The 9,799-nt window shown below is 36.9% G+C and overlaps 1 long non-coding RNA gene and 1 pseudogene across 1 annotated transcript; one reads left to right on the forward strand and one right to left on the reverse strand.

Annotated features, from left to right (window-relative positions):
- Positions 1-1,543: 1,543 nt before the first annotated feature.
- On the reverse strand, positions 1,544-9,112 carry LOC149181498 (E3 ubiquitin-protein ligase WAV3-like; annotated as a pseudogene).
- On the forward strand, positions 3,535-5,232 carry LOC149181499 (uncharacterized). The gene is made up of 2 exons (XR_016257542.1): positions 3,535-4,445; positions 4,788-5,232. It is a non-coding gene; the product is annotated as an uncharacterized LOC149181499 (long non-coding RNA).
- Positions 9,113-9,799: the final 687 nt, after the last annotated feature.

Raw genomic sequence — 9,799 nt, forward strand, 5'->3', positions numbered from 1 at the left:
ATATATATATATATGTAATGTTACACGTCAACTCTTTATTGAGTGTAGGAGGAATTGTTTAGGCTTAATAACAAAGATTGAAGCCATTGCAACAAAACTCATCATGTCACTTAAGTGGATGACTAGGATGATAATCATTTCTCCCTACCCTTCAAAAAAGTGATATATATATATATATATATATAGTTTTATCCTCAAGGAATTGTTTAGACTCAATATCAAAGCTCGAAGCCATTGCAACAAAACTCATCATGTCCCTTGTCTAGATGACTAAGATGATAATTATTTCTCTCCATCATCCAAACAAAATGGCATATATATATATATATATATATATATTTCATTTTTATTATTTAATAAAAATACAATTTTTATAAAATATTATTAACACCACAAAATATCCCTATATAAACGTTACTAAAAACTTTATTTAGTGAAGAGAAAAAAATTCACAAATTCACAGTGACATAACTTTATAAGGGAGAAAAATACTCCATCAATACAAAATAAATCCAAATATACACGTTCATTCATAAACCTGTGATATGACATCTTTGAAAATATATACCCTCCCATCCTAGTAATATGATATGACATCTTCGAACATATATATTGAACAAGAAGTTAAATAAGAAAACTATGATTGATTTACACATCTTCATTACAAATTTCTCACCCATTTCCTTTCAATAGAACATTTTACAGTTTTTCAACATGGACTGCACTGGTTTTTGTTGAAAGTTGAGGGGAAAGGATTCACAAATTCTATCGAATAAAACACATGTTCACCCTGACAAAAATTTATAATTTATAGGAGAGAATAAATACTCCACCCATACAAAATAAATCCAAACATACACTTTCCATCACAAACCTATGATATGACATCTTTGAAAATATATATCCTTACATCCTCGTCGTGTGATATGACATCTTCTATATATATATATATAAAACAAGTTAAAGAGGAATAAATCTTCATTACAAATTTCTCACCCATTTCATTGCGACAGAACATTTTACGGTTTTTCAAGTCGAGAAAATTATCTTCCATAACTTGGAGTCTTAGTTGAATAATCTCCTTCACATCATACCAATATTTAAGAGAGCATAGATCCCTGAACAGGACAGAGCTTTGCATATCGTTCCGATGGAGAAATATTTATTGCGAAAAGCCACATCTATCAGAATCGGTCTTGCTACTTATACTCGCAAATTTCAAGTAATAAAATAGATTTCTACTCAAGGTGTTAGCCATAGAAGACAAAGCCATAATCGAATGGATATAGTTACGAATGTTAATTAAGAAAGAACTGATTAATTACATAAACTAAATAATGAAAACCATTTTATAACACAACAGCTTATCCAGGATCACAAATTTAAATTTCTTTGGACAGTACTTCGTAAAAAATGATAGACAATTTCAAATTATCTACATTTTGATGAGGAAAAGCTACACGTTTAGGACTTCTTATCCTTGCGATTATCTAGATTTTCAGATGTTAAAAAGGCAACAAAAGACTAACTTAAATTTTATACCTCAAAATCCAGCATTCAAATCGCTATCCTTAGAACATGATTTTCTCAGCGGATCGAATTCGGTGAGTTTCTCAGACGTTCGCCGAGCACAGATCGAACTGGAACTCGAACTCACGGTAGAATTCGAAGTAGGGTTTGATGATTCAGTTACCGCGAAGGATTGGGAACAGAGAACCATGTTCACCATGGATGGCGTCTGGTATTCCATGCTCTAACTCTCAAAGATTTCGCCTCGTGTTGTGGCTCTCTGTCGAAAATGGGAGCTCTGAGATGAAAGCACAAATGCCCGCGCCAGACCACTCGTAGGTTTGCTTGTTTGTCATCGTCGCTTGAATCTCTGTAATTTCTTCTTCGAGTGCAAGAGAAAGCGAGAGGTCTCCAGTTCAAGTCTGTTGCAATTCAAAATTGGCGTTCTGGAGAACCCTCCATGAACCCGTCAATTCTCCATGATCGACAAGCATTTTCGCCTTATCTATGGCTTGAGCAGTTCCGAGACAGGTCCTTTGCTTTTCCACTTCCAAATTTCGAGCTACCGGAACTTCGTCGCAGCTCTCCAGACGCAAAAGTGAAAGAGAATGTTCTTTTGAATTGAAATTTTGCTGGGAGACGGGAGCTTTGTACAAACAAAGGACGGAGATTAAATTCACAGGGTTTGATGTAGAATTTACCGCAGGAAACTGGAGTTGTACAAGTATATTTCTCTCTTCTTCGGCGTAGAGATCATCGACATTTACAGTCGCTTGGCTTCCATCCTCGGAAATGCAGGTGTCGTGGCTTCCATCCTGGAAGCTTTTCAGCTTCATTCCTGCGCAAGCCAAAACGATTACATTCACGTCCTGCACAACGACACTCAGCAGGCCACCGATACACTGAGTGAAGGCGTCTTGCGCGAGGTCTGCGGTCTGAATGAACAAAAATGTGCCTCTGAGTCTTCAGAAATGCGGTGCATGGTCGCTGCGTCGTTGTCAACTCCTAAGGTGAAGGCATGGACGTTCATGGCCATTCTGTTGGAAGAATTACCGCACCTCTATAGAATTCGTAATTTCCACTCTGGGGATCCTAGTTACTGGGTTGTAATGTTTATCAATACCTGCGGGTTTTGGTGTAATGGCAAACCTCCACATGGTATCAGAGCTTGGACCCAAGTTCGATTCGCCCAAGTTGCGTTTGAGGGGGTGTTGGAAGAATCACCGCACCTCTATAGAATCCGTAATTTCCACCCTGGAGATCCTAGTTATTGGCTTGTAATATTTACCAACACCTGTAAATTTTAGTGTAACAGTAAACCTGCCTCCACACATACCGTATGCTTTGTCTAACATGTAATATTTACCAACCCCTGCGAATTTGAGTGTAAAAGTAAACAGTAACGATAAACCTCCACACATACCGCATGCTTTGTCTGGCATTCGGCCTCCGTTCATGGATAGGAAACAAAACCAATCCAGCAGAACTGAGACTATAAGTGTGTTGCCCATCCGAGAGCAACATGATGCTGGTCACAGGGTTCCGTCGGCGACGATCTTCAAGTACCTCCGCGCCTTTTCTCAAACCCTAGGCGATACTGGTGCTGCCCATGCAGATCAGTCGTTCGACAACGAGGTTCGCTTCGAGCTGGTCTTTAGAATCCATGCACTTCAAGGGAAATATACGTGTGGCCATCCAAGAAAGAACAGTGTCAGGTAAAGGTTTTATCCCACTATGTTAATTCAATAATGGCACATTGTGGTTAACCTATGCAATAGTGAGAACCTATGCAATAGTTTTCTCACTGAAAGTCCATAGAATTGGAATTGTTTTGTTTCTCCCATAAATCCTTTCGCCTTCTTTATAAAATTGTAATTTTTTTTGCAGTCCCATAAATCCTTGGGGCCTTCTCTGCAAAACTGTAATTATAATGCTTATTCTCGGCTTCTTCTTCATAAAATTATACTTGTTTTTTTCGTCCTTAGATTAGCAGTTTGTGAAATTATAATTGTTTTGTTTGTCTATAGATCCTCAGGGTTTTCTTTGGAAAATTATTTAGCAGCTGCCAAGTTTTTCTGGTTTTATTACAGTGAAAGATTTTCCACCAAACTATTTGGATGCCTTCTCATACAATCCTTCATTTTTTTTCCTCAAATTATAATGGTTTTGTTCGGTCCAGAGATAAATCTTTTTTCTTAAATTGTAGTTGTTTTGCTCCTCCCATTAACCCTTCTAGTGTTTATTGGAACTTTAGATGTTACTCTGTAGAAGTTTATGGACTTTTACATTTTGTCACATTCTGAATGACCCACTCATTCATCACCAAGATAGAAAGGAAACTTGTTCTGTACCTTCCATAAATTCTTAGTATTTATCAGTTTGAATGATCCCAGGAAGAAAGGGGAAATAGAATGAACATAGATTTGTATTCTCATTTTGATTTTTTGTTCGTTTGCCCATTTCCAGGCCCTCCAGCGCAAGGAATTCTGTGAGCTCGCCCATAATTGGAAGAAATTCTTCTTATGGCCGATCTCCCTATTCCAGAAGGCTTTCAGACTTCTCAACTTCCGATTTCAGCACATCTGTCAATGTCAACTCAGCACACAAAACAGAGAAAGTACCCTTCATAGAGCAGGCAGGGTCATTCTGGAGACTAGTCAAGATGAATGCCCCAGAATGGGCCTATGCCCTACTAGGATCCGTAGGGTCCATGGTCTGCGGTTCCATAAGCGCACTCTTCGCTTACATCCTGAGTTCCGTGCTAAGCATCTATTACAACCCTGATCTGTTATACATATAAAATGAAATCAAGAAATACTGCTTCATTCTGATAGGGATATCGTTCGGTGCCCTCGTTTTCAATACGGTGCAGCATTCCTTCTGGGAAATCGTTGGCGAGAATCTGACCAAGCGAGTCTGACAGACAATGCTCGAAGGTGAACAAAACGATTTCCTTGAAAAAATTTAGATTGACATGGCATTTTGAATATAGTCACATTCAGATTGACATGGCATTCTGAAATTGAGATAGAAGAGCACATGATTTTCTTCTTTTATCTTCTTCTGAAGATTCAATATATGCATTGAGTGCTACCTTACCAATGGAGAAAAGTAAAATTTAGATATCACATCAAAATTTAGAAAGTCATACTTCTTAGACTGAAAAATGATTTTCTCAATTAGCCTATGATATTCTGAGGATATTAACATTGTTGTTATTAGACAGTTTGAAGTCCTTGATAAGCAACTGAGATTTTTTGTTCCATTTTGCTGACCAGGCAGTAAAAGTGGTTACAACAATGCTTTCAAAAGGTTATACCCTAGGAAAAGATACTTTAAGCAAAGCCAAAGAGTTAGACTAGAAGTATCAAGTGATGGACACTGCTGCAGCAAAGGTGGCAGATTTTGGCAAATTCTTCAGAGAGATATCAAAAGCAGCTTTGATTACAGCTGGGCATGAAGCTTGCAATGCAAGAACAGCTCCTGTCAACAGCAGTTATTTTGCAACAGGAGCACTGATGGTTGCTGGGGTTCTTGACAGGGCAGCCAAAGCTGCTGCTAATTTTGGTAATAGGAATAATGCAGCAAAGAAGTAGACTTGAAGTATTATGGCACTATCAAGTTAGAACTGTAATGTAGTGGTGTTGGCCTTCAGGTTTATCTGTCTCATAATTAAGTATGCATGTAATGTTGCTTACCCTGCCATAGTCGTTCTTGTATCAAATCAATTTTATGGTCTCTGTATATGTGTTTAAATGTCTGATCTTTCTGCAGCCCTTCACATTGAGATACACTATATATATGTGGGCTTCAACCCCCAAATGCATGCTAGACAGCTATTGACACCAGCTAACATCAAGAAATTGGAGACGCTTCAGACCACTCAAGCGGTTGGGCAACTTTTTGATGTTTGTTTTGGATAAATTTAGGAACTTCAAATGTTTTAAGTTCCCAATAGACGTGGGCAATGACTGGATGGAAGTATGACTTAGATTTAACACAGTCATCTGAAACAAATAAACAACGTCTTCGTTCTAGATTTTTATTCATTCCTTCAAAAATTTGTTAATTCTGTCCTGAATTCCCTTCACACCCCCTTCTTTTTCCTCAGACACTTTTATCTGTTTGCACGTCGACAGCAACAGCTCTTCAACGACAAATTTGGGTGATAAAATTTCATGAAGAGGGCAACGCATTAGGAGTATTTTCATTTACTTATTTTTACTCTTTTATATTTTATATGTGGAGGAACAATGTTCAAATAAATTTAAGAAGAAATCTGTTTCCTCAAAATAGCATTAATACTGCACTTAGATCTAGACCTTGCTTACCCTGCCATAGTCGTTCTTGTATCAAATCAATTTTATGTTCTCTGTATATGTGTTTAAATGTCTGATCTTTCAATTTTGTTTTGAGGTATTTGATAAATGAGTACCATTCATGGGTAAACGACAATACTTTTTTCCTGTTGTATAGTTCCAAGATCAAGATTGGATCATGTAGATTACCTCAAAGGCCATTTTGGTCAAGGATATTGAGAGTAACCTAGAATAAGATTTTACTTGTGAAAAGAAAGGAAAATAATGAAAAACAAATTTCATTTATTTCAACTATTTTGTAAGAAAAAGTCTTAAATGTAATCTTACTTTACAAATTGTCTGTAAATAACTATTTGCAGAGAAGGAAGATCCTACCCTTTAAATTCTACTTATTCCTGTAGTTTTGTAGAATAGAAGTAGCTTAAAAAGGCCACCTACCTTACCAATGGAGAAAGGAGTAGTCTACCTAGGCGGAGGAATGGCCCGGTTTCCGTCACCGCCCGGAAAATCGTCCGGCTCCGGCCGCCGGCAATCCCTCTGCCCTCTGCCACCCTCCCCTAGCTCCGCCACCCTCCCCTAGCTCCGCCACCCTCCCCTGGCAATCCTGACATTCCCTGATAGAAAATCCGATCGGTGCTGGAAATCCTGACATCCCCTGACAGATCAGATCCGAGCTGGAATTGCAGTCGTGGAGAGTTGTTGCCATTTCCAATTCGAAATGAGGAATTGCGATCCCGCGGGCTGCTCACTCACCTTCCTCCTCGACTCGGCACCTCCCGCTCTGCAATTCCTCGGCTCTACAATTCCTCCGCTCTGCAGCTCGCCACCCAGGGACAATTTGGTGACACCTCCGACTCTGTTAACGACTGATTGACACATGCACCATTTCTGTCCTGTATCTGTCGTCGGCAATCGTAAATCCCCGAGTTAGCGAAGATGCTGCAGAGGCATTCAAAGAACAACAATGACTTGGCGTTCTTTACATACGACAAGAAGAGAAAGCTTGGGTATGGTACTCAAAAGGAAAGGCTCAGCAAGGACTCCATTAAGCCCTTTGATGCCTGTTCTCTGTGCCTGAAGCCATTGATAGACTCCCTCTACTGTCAAAAGGGCCACCTCTTCTGCAAAGAATGCATTCTAGAATGCCTGTTAGCACAAAAGAAAGACATCAAGAGGTTAGATTCGTTATCCACAATAGCAATCACTCTGAATCCATTTTCCAATATCCACCAACTGACCTTTTCAGTATGTTCCTTTAATCCCACCGCTTGAAATTGAGATAGAAGAGCACGAGATTTTCTTCTTTTATCTTCTTCTGAAGATTCAATATATGTATTGAGTGCTACCTTACCAATGGAGAAAAGTAAAATTTAGATATTACATCAAAATTTAGAAAGTCATACTTCTTAGACTGAAAAATGATTTTCTCAATTAGCTTATGATAAATTTGGGTGATATTGTAAGCCACACAAATTGGTCGAAACTGTCTCGACCTTTTGGTTGTTGAATACCTCTTGCACCAAAAGGGTTTTGCCCTGTCGTCCCATACCCACAATAGCAATCACTCTGAATCCATTTTCCAATATCCACCGACTGACCTTTTCCGTATCTTCCTTTAATCCCACCACTTGAAATTGAGATAGAAGAGCACAGGACTTTCTTCTTTTATCTTCTTCTGAAGATTCAATATATGCATTGAGTGCTTGAACACCAATAGTAGCATTGAGGGAGGTCAGATATTTGAGATATTTAGCACCCGTGTGTATCTTTGTGATTCTTTCCTTTAGTTTCCTAATGTTCCTGCCCATTCGACAGTGGAAAATTGTGTTGATGAAAATAAGCTTGCCCTGCTCGCATTCCTCCACTATGTCAACAACATTAGTGAGAAAATCCTCAAGTCTGTTAAGCCAATTGGTCACTGAACTAGAATTGGAAGTTCTGGTGGCTCTCGCATCCATCAATAGTCATTTAATGGAATTAACCTCATCACAAATGAATTCAAAATCTTCTCCCCTAACCGCCTGACCAGCGCAAATTTGATCCTCCATAATAGTTTTGGCTTCGCTTCTGGTTTCGGCTTCTGGTGTTCTAAATACCATTTTATCCTTTAACGTTTATTATTTTTGTTTTATTATTATTGCTTGAATTTATTCTTAATAAGTGGTTGTGTTTCTTTTGGTTTTAGTGAAAGTATGGGCTCCAATGTTGGCTCTCTTATGATGGAGTTTAATTCATCTTTGAGAAATTTTCAATTATTAAATTAGGTTAGTCAATTGCTTAAAATATTAAATTTATTTCAAAAAGTTTTTGTTACTTTATAGGTTAGACACTGGCTTGAAATATTAAACTTATTCCAAAATGTTTTTGTTACTTTATAGATAAGGCGTAGATTGCTTGGCTCTATGAAAATAATGAAGGAAAATACATGTTAATCTGTTACTTGTGCTCTTTGACTGAAAAATACACGGTGACAGAAAAATGCATATTATGCTAATTGAGGAATGTTTTTCGCTTGTCGAACTTATAGTATTGAATTTAACACACTAACACTTCACAACAATGAACTAACAATATTCATGATGAAAATAGCAATATGGAAGATTTATCTGCATAATGAAAAAGGCAATATGGGAGATTCCAATCATGTTCCAAGGCATTTTTTAAAATGTGGATGTGACAAAAAGTTGTGGAAGGTGTTGTTTGTATATGGGAAATTTCTTGATCATTGTGTATAATCCTAATGTTGATAGATATGTCTACTAAGTGGTTCCAATTAATGGGGCATTGATTTGAGCATTCAATATATTTGTATTCTTTATCAAATGATTCTTTTGTTGTATTTGTATTCTTCAATTTATGCCTTACGACGTTTCCTTTGCAACATCTAGTGCAAATGCTAGTATTTACCAACACCTGCGAATTTTAGTGTAAAAGTAAACAGTAACGATAAACCTCCACACATACCGCATGCTTTGGCTGGCATTCGGACTCCGTTCATGGATAGGAAACAAAACCAATCCAGCAGAACTGAGACTATAAGTGTGTTGCCCATCCGAGAGCAACATGATGCTGGTCACAGGGTTCCGTCGGCGACGATCTTCAAGTACCTCCGCGCCTTTTCTCAAACCCTAGGCGATACTGGTGCTGCCCATGCAGATCAGTCGTTCGACAACGAGGTTCGCTTCGAGCTGGTCTTTAGAATCCATGCACTTCAAGGGAAATATACGTGTGGCCATCCAAGAAAATACGACAACGGATAGCCAGTCCGCTGGCTTCAGAAGCATAAACTCACCATATTTGACACGTGTATAAAAAAAAGCATATTCGTTAGTGGACGAATCTGCTACAGTAACAACGCGAGGAAGAATTTTATCAACAAAAAAACCTATTATCTTAATAAAATTAAAATAATTTTATGGTAAAATGAAAAAAAATCAATTTTGATTTTTTTTTATAAATTTCAAAAGTATTTTAATAAAGATTATTTTAATATAATATTTTTTTATGTTGGATGTGTTTCATATTATATAAGATAATATCATAATTGTTTTATGATTATTTTAAGTTTGGGTTATTTTGCTAGAAGCTATATAAGCTTTTTATATTTTTAAATTGTATTTTTGAATCGATTTAGTCCTCTAAAATACTCAAATTATATATGTGTAGCAACTCAAAGCTATAATTAATAGTTATAATGATTAACCATTATGCTTAATTAAAATGTTTATAATTATTAAACACAATAATTTTAAATAAATTAATTAAAAAGTAAATATTTTATGTAATTATAATTATCAAATTTCTAACATTTAATATTACATATAATGAAAAATAATGATGGTTGTTAATGTTCAAGAATTATTGTAGTTGTGAATTTTAAGATGGTAAGAAATTAATTAAAATTAGTAACATTTTATTTTTATTTTCAAAAAGAAGTAAATCACTATAATTTTGCTAATTTAAAAGGTCAA

Source organism: Pinus tabuliformis, chromosome 3_2, assembly GCF_031772625.1.
Source record: "Pinus tabuliformis cultivar Carrire ecotype Pingquan chromosome 3_2, CPIR1, whole genome shotgun sequence".
NCBI lineage: Eukaryota > Viridiplantae > Streptophyta > Pinopsida > Pinales > Pinaceae > Pinus > Pinus tabuliformis.